Here is an 8,344-nt window from a genome sequence, read left to right as displayed (position 1 = left end):
CACTTTGCGTTCACTGTGGCCAAGGACTAAAGGAAAAAAAAAAAAAAAAAAAAAAAAAAAAAAAAAAAACCTTCCTGGCATCGGGAACTGCAGATACAAATGGCCAGAGGCAGTTTCAAATAGGAGTCCTCACAATATGGGCAACAGGAGCTGCGGACCATGAAGGTATGAGGAAGCATGATGAAGTGGATACAAGACACAGGACATGTGAGACACAGTGCGTGTCTAAATGCATATACCTGAGCTTCCATATGCTAGGCAGGTGGCTCTACCACTGAGCTATATATATTACAGTCCAGCCAGGAACAATCCAGCAGAGGACAGATCTGTTTTGGGGTGTGGTTTCAGAGGTCTCCGTAGAGGTCACTTGGCCTTCCACGTGCCTCAGTGACCTATGTCTCCCAGCCAGGCCCCACCTCCTGCTTTCTATCACCTCCCACATGCCATCACATTGTGAACCTATCCATTAATTGGTCAGTTAGATTCTATATACACATATGTAATACATTATATATGTATTTCCTATTATTTAAAATATAACATTTGTGTTTCCTATCAAAATGCTTAGTGTAGGGAAACAAGCTGTACATCAACTTGGGTTGCAGGTAAATCTGGCTCTGGGCGGGTCTAGGAGTAGGAATGATTGCCTGTGGGGAGTGTCAGGGCCCCTTGGAGGCCCACAGGAAATGGCGAGTGACTCCTACGGCTACTTGAAAGGTCCTGATCCACTGCACACAGTGAAGTCTCAAAGTGGATCCAAAGCTAGGAGGACAGTGACAGCGTCCCCCTTCTTTACAGAAGTCTCCAGAGGTGACCTTGCCCCTCCCCCACCTCCCACATTTCCTTACAGTCGCACCAACCTGATTGATTGTTGCTGGTGCCTGAGGCGAGCATGGGATGGTCTGGTTGGCCTTTCAATCATTTAAAAGCTGTTACACTGGACAGTAAAGTTAGACCTGCGCCTTTGAGTCTGGTCACCGGAGTCCGATTCCTGGGATTCAGTGTGGGCTCTGTCACTACTCATCTCACTTCCCCTCAGTTCCTGATCCCCACAAGTGCCTGCTGCCTCTCCTGGACTTTGAATATCTTAAGTGTGTCATTTATTAGGGAGCCTGAGGTCTGATCGATATCTTAAAAGACTTCCAGTCTGTAAGTGTTCACTAATGTAGATTGTAGATGTTAATCACTGTAGCACAGAACCCGGAGCCCTCCAGGACACAGCTACTCAGCAAGGACTGGGTCTACCAGCTGGAGACCAGCTTCTCTGGGGGTACCCATCATTTCCAAACTATAACACTGGCATGTGATTGGCCCAGGATTCACCCCCCACACACACATACAGACACACAAAGACTAACATGTAAAAGACTGTCTTGAGTCTCAGAGACTTTGGGCTTTTGAATAATGCTAGAACTGTTAAGATTCTGGGAACTCTAAAAGCATTTTGCATCATGAGATGGATGTGGGCCTTTGGGTGTCAGGTTGACAAGGCGTGGACTCGTGGTGTCTCACCTTCACTGCTAACCGCTTTGGAGTCACTGAGGAGATTCACTCTGGGTACTTTTCACACCGTATGAGTGTTTTCAGGGCTAATGGAAGAGAGAAAACTGAATGTGTACCAGCCCATGGACTAACGCCCTGGGAGGAATGAAAATAGAGAAGAAAACCAGATGTCCATCAGCACAGATCTCTCCCTGACTGAAGACACAATGTGACAGGCTTTCCCACCATGACACATGTGCTTTCAAAGTGTAAGCCAAAATAAACCCTTCTTTCTTTCAAGACAGGGTTTCTCTGTGTAGCCTTGGCTGTCCTGGACTTGATTTGTACACTAGGTTGGCTTCGAACTCATGTCTGTCTGCCTGCCTCTGCCTCCCTTAGTGCTGGGATCAAAGGTGTGTGCTACCATTTCGCCTCTCCGGTTGAGTCTTAATTGTCAACAGGACACAGCCTGGAGTCATCTGAATGGAGAAGCCTCAACTGAGGAATTGCCAAGACCAGGTTGGTCTATGAAGATGTCTGTGAGGGACTGACTGTCTTGGTTATTAACGGATCTAGGACAGCCCAGTCCTCTGAGGGCAGCACCCTCAGGCAGGTGGTCCTGGGCTGTGTAGAAAAGCTAGCTGAGCATGAGCCAAAGATTGAGCCAGTAAGCAGCATTCCTCTGTGGTTTCTGCTTCAAGCTCCTGCCTTGGGTACCTGCCCTGCCTTCCTCAATAATGAACTGTGGTTTGGAAATATAAGCCAAATAAACCCTTCCCTGCCCAAGTCGCTTTTGGTCACAGTCTTTTATCACAGCAACAGAAATGAAACTAAAACAGCTGTAAATGTCTGCTGAGCTGGTTGGTGGCTCCTGTGGTGGCCTGTGTAGTTGAGGCAGTATTAATGCTAGAGGTGATGAAAGGTACTATCCACACTGCCACAGAGCCGATGATCCAGCGAGAAAGACGGACAAGCAGCCCATCACAAAATACACAGAAAGTTCACGGTTATGTCTGCCGTGGTCTGAATGTCAAGCATCCTCCCCAGCCATGTGTCTGAACACTTGGTATCCAGCAAGTGCTGCTGTGTGTGAGTGTTGTGGAAATGGTCAGGAGGTGGAGCCTTGCTGGAGGAAGTGGGTCACTAGGGGTGGGCCTCGGGATTTTAGAGTCTGGCACCACTTCCTGTCTGCTCTCTGCTTCCTGGTGGATGATACCATGTGACCAGCTTTTTTCCCAGTCTGTTGCCATGCCTTCCCCGTCATGGTGACTGCATCTTCTCGAACCAAGCCAAAAGAAATGTTGCTCCCTTCAACTGATTCTTGTATGATATTTGCTCATGTCAACAAGAAAGGTAACAAATACTGTGCTATGCTCAAGATGCTACTGAAAGATGCTGGTGGATTGGAGCCCATTTTCCTCATGGAACTTAATAGTGATGACGAGGGTTGGCTTAGTTGGCTCAGATGACTAGGCACAAAGGTCTGTCCATCCTTGTTTTCCTCATCACACTTGTTTCTTTGCTATTCAATACACATTGTTACTGGCTAGATACTAAAGCCCATTTTCTTGTTTGTTAGGTTTTGTTGTTTATTTGTTTGTTTCGAGACAGGGCTTCTCTGTGTAACTTTGGCTGTCCTGGACCCACTTTGTGGACCAGGCTGGCCTAGAACTCACGGGGATCCACCTGTCTCTGCCTACTTGAATGCTCAGGTTAAAGGCTTGTACCACTGCACCCAGTTAGTTTTATGACACTTTCTTGTTAGTTTTGTGACACTTTCTCTCAGATAAGTCTCATTTTTTTCCCAGTGATTGTGAGGATGTAAGAAGAGATGGCTCAGTGGTTAAGAGCACCAGGTGCTCTTCCAGAGGTCCTGGGTTCAATCCCCAGCACCCACATGGCAGCTCACAACTGTCTGTAACAGTTCCAGGGGATCCCACACCAACACAAATAAAATAAAAATAAGTTATAAAAGAAGAACCAGCATCAAGACCCCTATTGTTTTTCTCTCTCCTATGAAAATCCTACTGTTTTTAGTCGCTTACGTACAGTTCTCATTTCAAAACTCAGAGTTCTTTGGAGGTAGGGGCTGAGGATCCTAAGTACAAGATCAACCTCAGCTACCCAGTGAACTTGAGGCCAGCTCGGGTTACGTGAGATCCTGTCTCCAAGAATCAAACCAACTGACCATAAAACAAACAAACAAACAAATGCTAAAACAAGTTGAAGCTCCTACAGGACAGCTCAAAACTTTCTTATTTCTGTCTGAGGGGGGTTGCTGGTTCCATGCTTAAAGGGAAGCTATAACTTAGGTGACCACAAACGAAGCATGAGTACATCTTTCCCAACTCAACTTAGCTTCTCTGGATACTTCCATTATGTTTGGAAGACTCACTGGGTCCTCTGAATCCTCCAAACATAAAATAGTAACTCAGGGCTTCCCAGACCTCAAACTGAGGGTTGCCTGAGAGGCTCCCCTAATCTCTTAGGAAGCAATCAAGTTGCTTTAGGTAAGTCTCTGGCACTTAATGGCTGATGGCTTTAAAGCTTTTTTTCTTTTCTTTTCTTTTTTTTTTTTTTTGGGGGGGGGGGTGTCTCTATGTAGCCTGAAACTCACTCTGTAGACCAGGCTGGCCTTGAATTCAGAGAACCACCTGCCTCTACCTTCCATGTGTGGAAATAAAGGTGTGTGTGTGCCACCACCACAGGGTGACTGGGGGTGGTGTCTAAGGCCACACCGGCAGGGAGAGGAAGGCTGGTAACTATTCTTAGAAGCCAGGGAAGAACCACAGACTTAGTTCTGACAAGCATCCTGGCACCCTTCTTTCTGTGGAGAATCCCAGACTTCCAAAAGGCTGGGAACCTGTGGCTGGCTGTTCACTCCCTTTGTGTGCAGCCATCAGATGCCGTACCCCATAGCCTTGATTTCCTTGTCTCCTTCTGAAATCAGCCATAAACCATTTTCAATGCTGAGATTTCCACAAAAATTCCCTGAGGTTTCTCTTCACCTGCCACTCCAACTCTCACATCACGATTCCTGTTGGCAATGACGTCGGCATCTGCTCTCTTTGCCCACACTGTTTGCAGATGCTTTGAGACCAAGTCCTTGATCACTGCTCCAAAGTTCGACTTCTGTTCTCCAGGAGCCAAAGCACACAGCGCGCTATCCAGTTTAAACAGCTTCCGATCCTCGTCTGGGTGGCAGGCTTCAGCAGCTCCTCCTCGTTGGCATTAGTCTTCTTCACTGCTCTTAATCCTTCCCGTCCACTGGCTGGAGCGGACACTAACTTTGGTGCTGAGCCTTGCTAACTTAGCCACTCCTTGACTCATTCCCTCGAATCCCCGGTATTGGGGACTCAGTTCCCACACTCTCAAAGGCATCCAGGTGGTTTTCCACTCTCTGGCCTAAGAGCTGTACAAAAACTTACTGGGAAAGAGTATTTCCTGTAGCCTAGTTTCTGTCGTCTCTCCGGTTTGAGGCACCCATGGTTTTGGTGGTTCACATGTGTATGGTGTGCATGCGGCTTGTGTTGTTTTGGGGGTTCTAAAAAAAAGCCTGCATGCTTTTAGGTTCGTCTCGGTTTCTCTCCTCTCCTGAGCCACTTACTTGGGCAGTTCTTCAGTCGGGTTGGGTTTGCCATTCTGAGCACCGACAGGCAGTGACAGTTTTGCAAACCTTTGTAATAAAACAGACTCAGTTCCAGGTCTTGTGAGAAATACCGGCTTGCATGCTTACGCACACATGTCAGCGAACACACAACTAGTACAGAGATTAAAAACCACACATACAGGAAGATGCTTCTCCAACCCTGGCAGCTGGCAGGAGCTGCATCTACACTACCAGAAAAAGCTCTCCTCAGTTTTTCAAAGATAGAAATGCGTTCATATGAACATCAGGGGAAATCATAAATTGAAATGAAACTCATTAATATTCTCATGCTACTGACTAGTAGCGTTTTGAAGGCTCCCCTGTATCAGTTGCTAGCCTGTGCTGAGAAATTAATTTAATTTTCATGACAACTCTATGAGGCAGGACTATCATCATCCTGTGTACAGAAGAGAGCACGGTGACTCATGCACGGTTTCGCTGGTGGATTAAGGAAAACGGTACAAGCAGAGAGTTCACAGAAGGCAAAAATGCAGTCTCGGATAGAAAAATGTTCAAGATTTCTAGTAACCAAGGAAATGTAACTTAAGCCCTTCAGCATCGTTTCCTTCTGTATCTGTGGGGGTTTTAGCTGACAGGTCACTCTGAGACACATCAGTGACAGTGTCAGCCAGTGCATGCTTTCAGGTCTTCTCAGTATGGAGGAGCTAGAGAGACAGTTTGATGGGTAGGAGCACTGGCTGCTCTTGCAGAGGACACGGGTTCTATTCCCAGCAGCCACACGACAGCTCGCAACCGTCTGCAACTCCAGTTCCGACATCCTGTTTCCTCTGGCTTCTGAGGGCACCGGGCACAAACATGGTGCAGAGACATGCAGGCAGGCAAAACGTTCATAGACAGTTAAAATGAGATGTAGGGGAGTTGGTGCTGCTGTCCTCACAGGGTGGAGAGGATAACAGACTTCTCAGAGTTGTGTAGAAAAGCATTAATCCCATTCACCCTCCTGACCTAACTGCCGCTACTACCATTACTTTAGAGGCTAGGATTTCAACATGGAAGGCCCAGGGTGCATGCCTATAGTCCCAACCACTTCTGAGGCTGAGGCGGGAGGCCCACGTGAGTCCCCAGGAGACCAGCTCCTGGGCAACATGTCTCAAGTACATGTATATATTTTTCCATGGTTGATTTTGGTGGGTAAGGTGTGGTATGCAACCATTCAGACCACAGCAATCCCATGCTGATTTTTGTTTGTTTGTTTGTTTAAAAAAAAAAAACAAGAGGCCATCGCTTTTCAACCTTCTAGCGAAGATCATAGGTTTAAAAGAAAACCTATGTACATTTCCCGTTTTGTGTTTTTCATTGAAAGTTTCCTAATTTTGTTCTCCCCTCTGTCTACTCTACTTAAAGAATTTATTATCTGCCTTGGGTGTCCTGTAGTCTTTCTAGACTCAGAAGCAGTTTGAATGGGGTGACACCAGCACTGCCAGGGAGGTTGGCCGTTCAATACCTCCATTCCCAGCGGACCAACCAAAGCAGTATTCGTACTTTAACAAGATCCCCAGGTGAATGAGAATCATGAAGGCTTCTGAGTGCTGGTGGGACACTGGATCTCTGCCTAGCTTGTTCATAGAACCATCTAGAAAGTATCTGACACATTCCTGGTTCGGGTCTGTAGTTAGGTTCCGATTCTAGGCTCCCACGCAGAAGAGCCCAGGCAGCGGTGTTTGCTACTGTGAGGGAGATTCTGACATAGGACTGAAAGCCACTGAATTGTAAATTAATTCCACGGATTATAAACTGCCTTAGACTTCGGAAAGGCAGAAGGAGATGATGCAGTTTCAGTAGGTTTTATCCCAAACATATAATAATGTGATTCTACAACATTGCATATAGAAGTGAAATCTTGTAACAGTTGTCCTCCCTCTCTGTCCGTCTGTCTTTTGTTTTTTCCAAGAAAGCATTTCTCTGTCCTGGAACTCATTATGTAAGACCAGGTTGGCATCAAACTCAGAGATCCGCCTGCCTCTGCCTTCCAAGCGCTGGGTTTAAAGGGACCCGCACCCTCCCACCCCGGCTTATTTCTCTTACTTTCAATTTCCTCAGCAGCTCCCTGAACTTCTCTAGTGGCTGGTGTTCTGGTTTCCCACCAGACTCGGTGAGACTGTAGGGCTCCTGCGCCAGGGCTCACAACGGGCCCCTTCCCACTCTGCTAAAGGGGAAATGCAGGGCCCCAGGGCATGGTTGTCCCTTAGCTGCGCTTTGCTACTGCTGTTTTATGCAAGTCCCTTTGGACTCACAGTGCGAAAGCCACCCACTTAGGATCGCTGTGATCCCAGCAGTGGGCACTGAGTCCTTTGTGACTTCCTGCCGATCGGCGTTGCTGACTTCATGTTCTGCTTCTCAGTTGGGCAACTTTGGCGTCCCCAGCAGTCTGCCCCTCCCAGCTCTTCCTCAGCGTCTCCCCAGCTGTCCCGGGGCCCTCCGGAACTCTATTCATCTAAAGAGCGGCTAAGAGCAGAGAGCTTCGTGAGTACTGGGAGATGGCTAAGTCTGCAAAGTGCTTGCCGTGAAAGCGTGAGGACATGAGTTTGAGGGGGCGCACGCCGGTAATCCCAGGGCGGGGGAGGCAGAGACAGAGTTCTGGGGCTCACCAGCCAGCCACTCAGCCAAAGCTGCTAGCTCTGTGTGCAACGAAAGGGCCTTTCTCGGAAAAACCAGGTAAGAATGGTTAGGAAGACGCCGGGTACTCATCTCCCTGATCAGCCACGCATGCTCCCACATCCACACACAAAGCATCCGCCTCAGAAGCCGCGTGGAGCCCGCTTCCGGGGGCCCGCTTCTGGGGGTCCGCTTCCGGGGGCCCGCTTCCGGGGGTCCGCTTCCGTGGGTCCGCTTCCGGGGGTCCGCTTCCGGGGGCCCGCTTCTGGGGGTCCGCTTCCGGGGGCCCGCTTCCGGGGGTCCGCTTCCGGGGGCCCGCTTCCGGGGGTCCGCTTCCGTGGGTCCGCTTCCGGGGGTCCGCTTCCGGGGGTCCGCTTCCGGGGGCGTCCTTTTCTATGGTTTTGTGCCTTGCTTTGAGGCTCAGCCTTGCTGTTCGGGCCGGCTGGCCTTGAACTCAGCACCACCCTACCTACCCCACGTCCCCAGGCCTGGGGTTGCAAGTGAGGGGTTTTCTTTCGAGTGCTCACAGGTGAAGCGGGAACCTCTCCGCAAGGCTGTGTAAACATTGCTGTCTGCTCGGACTCTTCGTTTCCACTC

Source organism: Meriones unguiculatus, chromosome 8, assembly GCF_030254825.1.
Source record: "Meriones unguiculatus strain TT.TT164.6M chromosome 8, Bangor_MerUng_6.1, whole genome shotgun sequence".
Lineage (NCBI taxonomy): Eukaryota > Metazoa > Chordata > Mammalia > Rodentia > Muridae > Meriones > Meriones unguiculatus.
The sequence above is the reverse complement of the archived record's forward strand: the minus strand, read 5'-3'. Positions refer to the sequence as shown.